Below are 12584 nucleotides of genomic sequence, written 5' to 3' on the forward strand. Positions count from 1 at the left end.
TGGACATCAAAGAAACAACAGAGGCAAGATGTGCAACTGGCTAAACTCCATTTGCTCTGCTGCTCTGAGAACAATTATTTCAGCATCTGTCTTAAGAGTGAAGGAACTTTCTGCACCTGATGGTAAATTTACATTCTTGGTGACTATCATCTAGCTAAGTGATTACCACAATATCGTGCAATGGATTTATAACTTCTGGAGTTATTCCCTTTTGCAGGTTTAATGCAGTGTTTTACAAAAATAAGTCCAGGTTGTTCACTAAGAGTGAAAATATAAACAATTTCAGGCTGGTACTTTTGTTTTTCTTTTAAGTCATATTTTTTTGCATCTTTTGTTCCTCAAAACATTTAAGTAGATCAACTAACATGGGAAACATGTAAAAATGTTGAAATTCTTTCATAGACAACTTTTGTTGTGTACCAGCTTATATAATGCTCAAATCTATGCTGAAACTGTAACTAATACTTCTCATAACACATGTAACGTATTTTAAATTATAAAGAACATTATATATATATTTAAGTACTTAAAAATAAAGAAAGGTGCATTTTCTGAAAGATTAGCTGTCAAACTTGACATTGGTTCAATTTTCAATGAAAGTCTTTAGGCCACTGTCAGACAGCAGTGGAAAGCTATGCTTTCCATTAAGACATTAAGACATTAAGAAGGCAGCTAGAACAGGGGAAGTATTCACACAGTAACATAAAAGAATCCCCATTAAACCATCTGAGACTTATACACATACAGGATATTGAGGTTTCATGTTCTTCTCTGCTATGTGCAAGAAATAATACTTTATATTAAGTTACTTGCTGTCTTAAAATGATTGTGCCTCATGTTTTCTGAATGGTTTAGTACTTAAAAAGTAGGACAAGTAATTATCTATTACATAATAAACCATCTGCATGGATATAATTAAACATTTGCTCAGTTGTATTTGATATTAAACCAGAAAAAGAATGTGGTTAAGTAGCATTTATCATGCAAAATATGTCAAAATCAGCTGAAAATCCATCTATAATATCCTGGTTAGTTGCTAAGCTTTTGAAGGGGTCTTGAATAGATCTCAAATGTGATGCTGCATAACTCAGGTTGACATGGTAACATGCATAGTAAGGAAAATCTCAGCTTTATTATCAACTTCATTTTAATTCCCTCCCATTTTCATATGCTTCCCTCAGTTTCTGGAGTAAATGTATCTTAAGAGTCTCTGATTGCAACTCATAATTATTTGGTGTAATTAAGATGGCATGCTAGTCTTTTGTTTTGTAGGCTGTAGAATAGTAGCAGGTCTATGAAATGAATCCCTAGCAGCATTTTTTTAATGACCATGTTAAATTTAGTGCTGTTCCGAGAGAGATTATGTGTTTTTCTTGGTTAATGGGATGTTTGCTATATTCAGACATCTGGCAGCACTGTGCCTGAGGAAACAGGCAGAAAAGAAACTCAGTGTAGCTACTCTTACAGACATATAAGCTGTTAAGGGTCAGTGACCACAGCCATAGGTCCTGAAGACCCTTGCTGAGAAGGCAAGGCTAGAAGAGTCATAGCTTAAGAACACAGGCTGAATGAATGGTAGCAAGACAGAAAAAGGACCCTGAAAGCCAGAGGCAAAAACAAGTTTGCAAGGACAAAACTGAGACATAGTCAACATTTCTTGATATATTTGGATAAAACTGAGGCTTCATGGATGACTATCACAAAATTTTGTGCCTTAAAGTAATGTAAACATATCTGTAGATTGTTAAAAAGAATCTTTCTAAGAGCTTTATTTCTTCTTCAAAATAAATCATATTTTGTTTTTAACAAGGATTCACATCTTTGTACATTCCTGAAGTATTTTCTCCTGTGCATGAGAGAGCAGTACAGATTGGGGTATGGTGTGGGCTGTGTCTGGCACCTTATAGCATGTGATTGAGCAGAGGGAGGAAGGGAGGGAAGAGAGGAACTGCAGAGCTAAGATATCCTCTGGGGAACATGATAGTCAGACTAGGAAAGCGAAGTGCTACACTGCACAAATGCATGAGGGACAGACAGAGATAAAGAGGAGAGGCAGGACCTGCTTCACTGTGTGACACTTCACAGGTTACTGCTCAAACTCACCCAATCCTTTTCGGTAAGTCATGGATGATAGAGTGCTTCAACTCCAAGACTACTTGAAGGATAGGAGAACTGTGAGATTCCACAGAGGACAAATGAAGGCAGACTCAGTGACCAAAAAAAAGCTTAGCTGAATCTTTCTCTGCCACCTTGACATTGGTTGCTCTTCAATCTCAAAATAACTTGCCACTTAGAAAAGTGAGATGTTACCATCACAGCAGACAGCAGTGTTACAGACTGAGAAATGAGTGTTTGTCTCCTGGCTTTACAGGGAAACCTTGATTTATCATGGAAATTTTGACATAACTGTGAGAGATCTCTTACAAAAGAAATTTAATAAAAGAATTAGAAATACTTTAAAAGGAAGCTGACAAATGAAAGAGAAGACCTTCCTCCTCTCTGATAATTGTGGAATTAACAAGATTGAAAAATGGTTGAAACTTTCTGTCACAGCTTCTGAGTCCACGGAAGCTTCACATATCTTCTTAATGTCTGATTGCTTCCACAATGGCACGCCAAAGCATTAAAAAGAACAGCAACCTTTTCTTTGAAACTTAGAAGTGGGTTTTTTGTTGTTTGGATAATTCTTAATGTAATAACCCTGGTAAAATTAAACCAAGGAAAGAAAACAGGAACTGTTTGGAGACAGTTTCCGCTAGGCCTACACCACCCAAAAAAAAAAAAACAAAAAAGAAAGAAAAGACACGTTTTAATGCCACTATCTACTACAATATCATCAATTAATTGTTAACCCTAAAAAAATGCTACTTTTTCAAAATAACTTCCTTTATTGAAGCTTCACAAACAAACTATACACAATTTACAGTTCTTTAAAGCTTAAATGAGGAATAATTCTGTCGATGTAAAATAGCCTTTCTTATAAATTTTCAAGGGATATTTTACACTAAATTTCTGTGTACTAAAGCAAAATTAATTAGTTGTTCAAAACAGAAGACTCTGAATTTCACTTTCATGGCAAATTAGTTTTTCTTTTGTTACTACCTAAGAGCATATGGATTAACTTTCTTAATACCAATTTCCTTTCTATCAACACTTATTTCAATGTAATCTTAGGATTTCTCTTTGACTTCTTTATGGCTATTAATAGAAACAGCATCTTTTTATCAAAATTTTTCTGTAAAGCTATATGTGAATTTATTTCACATTGACTGCACCTAAACCTTCAAAATGTAACTACATACATGGACAAGCAGAAAAAGAGTTATTGACCAGCTACCCTACTCTCTTCTAGACCTCATTAATTTTCCCCCACAAACATGGTTACCCTATAGATTACAGTGGCTCTATTTATTATCAAAGGACTGAGCTGACAATCCAGAGACTTTTAAAATTACAGAAAATGTCAATCTACGCCAGCCCAGAGCTTTTGCCTTACATTTTTAACAAGTAATTCTAAAATAGCAGCTCTTAAAGTTATTTAATTTTGAATGATCCCAGATCATTGTCTTTTAGACTGGCTGAAGACTTTTCAAGGTCAAGTTTTTGAAGAATTTTGGGCTAATTCTGGTTTGGTACAGTAGAACTGGAGGTGTCTGGACCTGTCCAGAAGGGTAGTATGTTGGGATGATTTCACTTTTGTATTTAGGTTTCTAAAGTCTGAGTCCAGTTTTAAGTATTTAAGTTCTTTCTCTGAGGGAAGATGAGAAGACTGTCAGCTACATTTAGATTCCTTCTCCATTTACTGGCTGTTTAGTTCCTCTCAGAGAGTCTCCAACTGTCATTCTTTTTCCTCTGTGTATGCTGATTTAGTTGTCTGTGCATCCCTGACATAATCTGTGATGACTGTGGAATATTATACTTTGATCCAATTTTACCTTAAGTCATGTTACCACAAGAGTCACAATTATTCCATTAAAACTGCTAATTAAAACAGTCTGCTCTTTCAGACACAAAACTTTCACTGCCTGTATATTACCTTAGGTTTTTTTAGCAATATTTAGGATTGGTATCTGTGATCTTTTTGTTTGTCTTTTACCTGCTGAACTTTACAGCAGTACCCAACCTTTTGGTAGCTAAGAATAGCCAAATTAGCATAACCAGATATATTATTAAAGAGCCTTTCACTCGACCTTATGTTTTAAATTTGGAAATAAAATTATTTCCTGCTCAGCATCTTAAAATAATACTTACTGTTTATGCATGCACTGATGGTACTAGACGATTAGGCTGAAATCTCTGAGATTACCATGATAGATTGAGGGTTGAATAGCCTATAAATTAATCAGAATTTTACTTTCAGCAATAATATAGATAATCTTTAATTAAATGCAATGGAATTAGTTCTATCTGCTGCAGCTCTTTGTCCTGGGGTGGTTGAGTGGAAGGACTATCAGCGTAGACAATGTAAGGAGCAGCAGTTGTTACAGCAAGACCTTTGCCTTACACCCTTAAGGTGGAAATGGACTGTGAGAGAGGATGGCATCCATTTCCTCATCCAGAAAAATGCCCAAAGGATCTGATCTGGGTTGTAACAGGAGTTGTGGAACCCAGAAGACACTGCTCGACAACCAATGCATCACAAAAAATAGTGTCTAGAAGGTGAAAACACTATTCCTATGCAGTGAAACTTTGAGGCACTCCTTGTGTCACTAAAGTCTTCCTGCTTCATTTCTCCTCCTTGAATGACCTGAGGTTTTCCCTGGTCTTTCCTGTTGATGTCCCTCACATATCCCTTAGGGACTTGGGACGCCTACCTGAGGATGAGCTTACATCCATCCCTCCCTCCCTCTCCTCATAAAATCCTGCCTGAGCTACTGTGATATTCCAGCCCTCTTCTGATTGACAAGACCCACTTGGCAAAAATATATTATTTGGGGCTTTACTTCAAAAGTGCCAAGAGTTGGTGAAGAATTTTACACTCTAAATTCTTTTGGGAAGCATCTCCTTTTTAAAAGTAATGTTTGTAAAATTGTATCTCAACCCTAGCCTCTCTAACTTGCTTATAAAATGCTGGTAAACAAAGCTACCACATATGCTGTTCTTAGGTCATTAAAAAAAACCCAAACCAAACCAAAACAGTTTGTGCATTTAAATTCATAAAACATTCCAGCTGTCTCTCCAAATGAAAAAGACAGTCCTGGAATCTTCAGCCTAGAGCATGTGAATACCACTGAGATTCAGCTGAGGTTATTGTTAACATACACATTCTAAATTATTTAAATTGCTTCTGCTAAAGGTTAGCAGTCAGAAAAGAATATCAATTCCATTTAACTAGTTTAAACCAAAGACCAGCAAAAATTCAGATCCTACATTTCAGAATTATTTTAATTCAGCTTCTTGGCAACAAAGGAGAAAATTATAGGAAGAGTTTACTCAAATATATATCTTTCTATACTACATGATGATGGAGAATATTTGGAGATGGATAGAGTTGTTTCACAGGCAGGATTTGACCTGCCACATGGATGGTTCATTTATAATTTATAAACCCAAAAGACAGGGCTTTAGGTTTAATATGGTAATGAATACAGGCAAATCAAATGAGGAAAACAGCTCTTTAAACATGTCCTTACTCATACCTGAAATGATATGTCTGAAAGAAAAATAAAATATATAAATCTGACAAGCCATGCTTCATCTGAAGTCCTTTTTTTGACATAGTTAAAGCATTCATGGAACATCAGAAAGTGAAATAAGATAACATTCCAATACTGAATGTGTTCCCTTTACAATGAGACCTCTTTCCAGAGGACAAAGATGTAGAAATAACTTTAAGAATGTTTTATCCAATGACCAGCATGTAATTATATCTGCTCTATGTAAAGAGAATTAACTCCTGGTCTGCAGTTTAAAAAGATTAATGTCTTGGAGAAGTCATTTATAAGAAAACAAATGAGGAAAAGAGTCTGTAACAGTGAATGATTTTACCAGATTCAAAAATCCAGTTGTGCAGTTATTGTTTTTTTTAAACACAGACTTGATGAAGAGAAATACAAGACAAATAATCTAGCAAAACTTTTCTTTTGCCCATTACTTTAAGTCTGTGACAAAGGAAATATCAATGACAAACATATGAGGAATTAACACAGAAATTTTACAATAACAATGCAGAACAGACAGAAATATTCAACGAATATTTCTTCATAATATGGTCCCATCCCAGTCATGAATGCCATATGTTTTTGCCTAAAATAATATGGAAATTTTTAGTACATGAGTAATTTAAAAAGAAATTATTATTGGTCTGTCTGAACAATTAATGTTGCTATTCAAGAAATTCTAGTATGTTAAGGACATAAAACATGGATAAAGCCAAGGTTACATTTGGACAACACAAAAAATACAACCTTGATTTTATAATTCTATCTGTGCTGGAGTCACTAGCAGGTAAAACAAATGGAGTCCTGGTATGTGATGTAATCAATACCAAAAATGATTGTGTAATTAGTGACAATGAGCATGTCAAATTGGGCAGCTTTCTGGGTGAAATTGATGAAGATGACTGCACTGACATACGTGTCTCTAGAGCGACAGACGTCCTGCAGTATATCAACCCAATTAAGTGACTGGCATTGTACAAAATCAGTGCAACACACAATAATTAATTGTGAAACGGCTAAATGGTGGATCTACAAATGCAAGTATAAACAGCTAACCACCATCCCTTGGGTAATGCCTGAGGAATTTGTAGGGTTCTGCTGTTTCTCAGAAGTGGGTTTTTCCCGACGTGAAGCTGGTGCCAGACTCCCAGCCCAGGCTGGGCTGGCGCACGGCTCTGCAGTGCCCAGCTGGCTGGTGCCGCTCCAGTTGCTCAGATCCCTGCTGGGAGCTGGCACCGGCTGTTTGCTGAGCTGGGCATATGCAGCAACCTTAGCACCAGTTCCCTTGGCCTGGTGTGGCATCCTGAGAGCTGAGTGCCTCTCTGATGAGAAGTGGAGTGAGCTGTAAACACACCCTTGACATCGCTGCCGTGGGGGATTGAGCCCCGCATTTCAGAAAATGCTGTCCTCTGCTGCTGCATAAATTTATGAGGGCTCTGAAGAAATATTTAACAACATTAATGGTAAAATTTTCAGATGACATGAAATGCATAAAGCACTAAATAATGCAAAGAAAAAACAGTTTTTCTGTAGGGAAATTGACATCCTTTAGTGAGCCAGGATCATTTGAACGTGCTTTTTGAGACAGCTGAATGCAAGGTCATTCAGCAGGAACAAAGAATGTAGGTCACGTTTAGAAGACTGGAGACTGTGTCCTGGAAAGCAGTGACTCTGAAAAGGAATTAGGGGTCACAGTGGTTAGCCAACTAAAGAGAAGCTCCCAGATCAATGTTCCAAGGCATTTGGTACAGCCTTCAAGATACAGGAGTGTTGGGTGGTGACATAATTGTATCTGATTCTACTTTGACAAAGGTGCTCAAAAATTACAAATGTTTAGAAAAGCTGAACCTGTCGGAAGATTCTTAGACCTGAAAACTTGACCAACAGAGATGAGAAGTCAAAGTTACTTTATCCAAAGTTAAATGACTGTACTATGGTTTATAAAGATGCATTTACAGGGGTCTTAGAAATACACAATATTTCAAAGTCTGTCCAACAAGGAAAGACAATTTTCTATTAGGAAAACAGTATACTTTGTTAACAAGGTTATTCTATAGCTGTTGAAATGTTTTATTCAGGTTTTGTTTCTATTTGGAATTGCATTGTTTTAATTCAAATGGAGAACAAACACAAGAAAAAAGGTAAAGCATATTTTAAAGTGCTTTAAAAATAAAAGCATGGTCAGAATGCTTGACAAAGAGACTACACTATTGTCTTGTGTCTTTATGTTAGACATAAAACTTCAAATGAACAAAACAACATATTTTAAATGATACTTTCCTACTGGGTTTATACTCCTGCCTTAATTTATACTGTATTCTTTTCTTTTGACCTTTTTTGATATAGTCAGAGTGAAGGTCTTTCTTGAACATCTGTGAAATATTTTGAACACTTAGGCTAGATGTTAATAATACATGTCAGAGAGATGTAAACACCAATGGGAGAAATAAATTATGTACGTGAATACACGGCACTATAGCTAAAGTAATGAGTTGAAACATAAGAAACTTCCATTAACCTGATCATCAGAAAAAAAAAAATTCTTTATCATTGGAGGAATTCAACTTTAAAGGGATGTTTCCTTTGGGGAGCAGAAGCCCCAAGACGTTTGAGACATTTACAATGAACTGAACAAAATAGCACTGAAGAATGTTAAAGAACACTCCTTTTTCAGGACCACAGTGGTATTTTCCATCTCTAATCTTTGTGATTGTCTGCTTTTTCATATAATTTAAGACTGTCATGAATATTTTATTTGATTGTTGACCTACAAAAGAAGTGGTTTAAAGAATAAAGTTTTGTTGTAAGACTACCAGAATTCTTTTCATATCAGTTTCCATTCTCTCCCTGCATATATCAAAGTTACCAATATCACTGATATCTGTTTTGTCTAAGCACAGACCAGGACATTTTCAAACACAACAGACTAAAAAGCTGGTGAAATACTCAATGTGGATGTGTTCATTTTTTAGGAACTAGCACCTGAAAAACAAGGCTTTATAGTAAAGTGACTCTGCACCTCATTGTCCATAGGGGAAGAGTTAAGTGCCTTAGAACAAGACCCACAAAAACTAAGCTAGGTGGTAAGAGTGTGCTGAGGACACAATTGGACATTGAATTCTGACTCTTTTTGATGTTCAGGTATTTTAATACTATTACTCATTTGAGCAGAGGTTTTTTCTGAAGGTTTCAGGTGCTCATTTCTCTTTCAAATCTAGGGGAAAATGTGTAGCCAGAAGACTCCTGTTTGCTCTGTTCTTTAGCGATTAAAAAACTCCTCCAGGATGATGAAGACAAGGCAACAATTAACTTTTCTCCTTTAGGGAATCTCCTGTCTCCTGAGAACCTACATGTGGACTTCTCTGGGGGGAAAAGAAAAGAAAGGGAGTGATCCATCCCCTTCTTTTGAGCCTCTTACATTTTTTGTAGATGGAAGGCTTGGTTTGCCTTCAGAGAAATTAAACAGGAGCCTCTATTCTGATTAAAGGTCTGTCAAAGGGAGCAGGGCACCCTGGGCTTAAGTCCCTGCTCCACTGATTGTCCCTGGATTTATGGATATAAAACACATAAATTGTCTGAAATACAGACACACAAAGCCATCTTTTGTCCTTCCCAAATGAGTGCCATAACCATGAGGTTACAGACTAATTCCCTCTCTCTGATCTAATGCATTTTTAATTCTTTCAGAGCGGAGCAGCTCCAACAGAAGGGACAGACTGTGTTTTCTTCTCTTCCATGTCCCCCTGGACCATAGGCTGTTTACCTGACAAGCAGAAGAGGACCGAAGTCTTTGCTGCACAAAGGGAAGCAAACCAGATCCTTCGTCTCGAGAAGGATCTCACCACTGAAATTTTTACACTAAACTGAAGAATAACAAGCCTATGAGGAGAAAGCATCAAGTATGGCTGAATTTTTGTGTGGAGGTTGACTTGGCAAACATGTTCCAAGACCTGATGGGCTCAGGAGTTGGATGACTCAGTCAGATGAAGCCTGAGATGCCTTTAGCCAAATACATGTTCTGAGAAATTTCATCCTAAAAACTGTAGCATCTATGGAATTTAGTCACCTCCAAGGTCAGCTGTAACTGAGTGAGTGGTATGAATAAGCATGGCTCCAGCTTCTAATATCTAAATCCCACATTTTTAATACCTAAATTCCATATCAATCCCACCTTCAGCACCCAAGTCATGTCATGGGGCTTTGGGAACTCGGTGGGATTTCAGTACCTCGTGCCCAGGCGAACCTCCTGGAAATGCCAACATACTCATTTACTAAAATTACTTCCCAAGGCGTTTTTCGGTCTCGGGCCAGATGCCCCCCTCGGCAGGCACAGCTCTATCCCGGGCACAGGCAGCTCCGGATCGGGCACGCCTCCCGGCCTGGGGCTGCCCGGGGCGAAGAGAGGCGCCGGGCGGGCAGCTACCCGCGGTGTGCCCCGGGGATGTGCCCCGGGGAGATCCCGCCGGGATGGTGCCCGATGGTCCCGGCAGGGCTCGGCTGGCACCCGGCGCGCTGCCCGCAGCGGCTCCGGCGGCGGCATTCCCGCAGCGCCCATGGAAGAGCGTGCCCGCAACGGGAGGGAGAGAGGGGGAGACAGCGGCGGCGGCGCCGCCCTCTGGAGAGCGCCTGGGAGAGGCTGGTGTGAAGAGCCGCATTTCAATGAGGGCCGGGCTAATGCAAATCACTGCAACCGGCAGCAGCAGAAGAAAGGCGAAGCAGCTGCAGCCCGGGCTCCCCAGCAGCGCGCTACAGCCAGGGGAGGCGTAACAAAGGCAGCAGAGCCGCTTTCTGCGGCAACTACTGCGCCTACAGCCGGGTGGTCGCGGGGGGAGGGCGGGAGCCGCCGCTCTTTGGCCGCTTCCCATTCCGAGCCGCCGCCTTCCCTCCGCGCCCGGCCGGCAGGTCTGAGTGAGGAGGTGCCCGCCAGGCTGCGGAGAACAGGTAAGCGCTGGGGCTGGGGCCGTGGCCGTGCCTGTCCTGTCCTGTCCTGCCCTGCGCGGGGGCTGCGGCGTGCGGGGCCGCCGGGGCGCGGTCGCGGAGCGGAGCGATGCACCTGTGCCCATTGTGTGGGGCGGCGGCCTCCGCCGGGCTCTGCGGGCGGCTGCCGGGCTGCGGGAGCGGGTCCGGCCCCGGGCAGCGAGTGCCGGGCTGCGGGAGCGGGTCCGGCCCCGGGCAGCGAGTGCCGGGCTGCGGGAGCGGGTCCGGCCCCGGGGAGCGGCGCTGCCCCGGGCACCCCGCGGCTCGGGCACCCCGCGGGTCGCTGAGGTGCCCGGCGCCAGCTCCGGAGGAATGGGCGTGTGTCACACACGGTTCCCCTACCCCAGCAGAATAAACCCCATCTTTTCGTGAGCCCGCTGCAGCATGTATCCGTGTTCCCCCACCAAACCCGCCGCCCTCCCCCGGTGTCGAGTGGTCATCTGGCTGCTTAGCCGCCGTGCGATCTGCGCTGGGTCCCAGTCACATCGCGGCGTGGTGTGGTTTTTTTTTAATCAGCATGCGTGTTTTTTTCATGGAAATGCTCACCCCCACCTGTATTATAAATAATTCTTTAACAGATGTTAGGGTGTGAAGTGTTGGCGTGGTGGTTTTTCAGGGGCGTGTCTGTTCGTTTTTGCGTATTCGCCTGCATAAGACTATATATTTATACACACAAACGGAAACATGAGATCAAATTGTTTAGGATTTCTTTGTCTGCTCTGACCTTGTGGTATAGACATGCTTTTCTCTACATACGAGTACTGTGGAGCTAAAGGGGAGCTCTGTTTCGGTTTTAAGGATGTAGTTGGGAATTACAGATAGTATTGATAAAAGCATAAACCTGTGGAAGAAAGGACAGTGACTCACACTTCTTCTTGCCTCTCATCCAAAATTAATAAAGCTGAAAGAGAATATCTTCGTCTAAACTTTTTTTTTTAATGGGGTGTATTAGAGATGGTTTAAGCAAAGATAACAGCAGACCTAAGAAAAATCCATTTTTCTTGGCATGGGAATTGCTTCAGAGATACAGTTTCTGAATTGTGCATTCTGGGATTGTTTAAATCTAAATAACAGGTTCTCACTGGAATTGGATGGGAATTAAAATAACTGACAATTTTTTTTTAACATGGAGGCAGTGATGGTGTGTTCTCAATCCTAAAATGTGGCCACTAAGCTGTATTTTGCATTTAACCTATGGAGTGAAATGCCACAGCAAATGTTCTTGTTCATTTCACTGAAATGGGATGTAATATGCATGGGAAAAGCAGAGATTAGTCTTTTTTTTTTTTTTACATATATAAGAAAACACATACACTGTACTATGTGTAGGTACTTCTGAAGGATTTACAAGTATAAATCCTGCATTTATACATAAGCATATGATCCTGTGTCAGTGTAACAAAGTCAGTTGTGAGCTGTAACTAAGTAGGGTAAATAATTTCCACTAGGGCCCCACATTTGTCTTAGGAGCCTCTGCTAGTCCAGCACATGGACTGCTCTGAGAAGTTGCTGAGCACATCACCTACAGCTTTGCAACATCAGGGTCCAGCTGTATAATCATTGGTTTAATACAAACTTCTGCAAGTCAAAGAGCATCTGTAAGTTTTCCTCTATTTTCTCCCACTGTTCTACAGCTGGTTTGAATACATCTTTTTTTTCTTAATGGTCACATCATTATGAGTGGTTGAAACAAAGCTAGTGCTTGCTGGGTTTTTGTCTTTTTATTGGAAATCAATGAGAGAGGCCACTTCTAAATTAGGTCTATGTATCTGTGCTATAAATAAACTTTCAGTGCTTTACTATTCTGCAGACAACTGCAAATCTAGGTGGCTCCTAAATTAAAATGAATATGTTTAGAACCTAATGATCTTTTGATTATTCTATTTTTTTGTATTTTTGTGTCTTCTGTTTGCAAAGATTAACGTGCACTTTGTATTATTTAGTCTT

General features: G+C 40.2%; 1 protein-coding gene across 4 annotated transcripts in view; it reads left to right on the forward strand.

The window, feature by feature from the left end:
* Positions 1–10266: 10266 nt before the first annotated feature.
* The window catches only part of DCLK1 (doublecortin like kinase 1), a 230355-nt gene continuing 228037 nt past the window's right edge, over positions 10267–12584 (forward strand). For all 4 annotated transcript variants that reach the window (XM_030954699.1, XM_030954456.1, XM_030954375.1 and 1 more), the window contains exon 1: positions 10267–10601. The gene's annotated coding sequence lies outside the window, so the exon portion shown is untranslated. The remainder of the gene's footprint in view (positions 10602–12584) is intronic.

This window comes from Camarhynchus parvulus, chromosome 1 (assembly GCF_901933205.1).
Source record: "Camarhynchus parvulus chromosome 1, STF_HiC, whole genome shotgun sequence".
NCBI classification, from domain to species: Eukaryota; Metazoa; Chordata; class Aves; order Passeriformes; family Thraupidae; genus Camarhynchus; species Camarhynchus parvulus.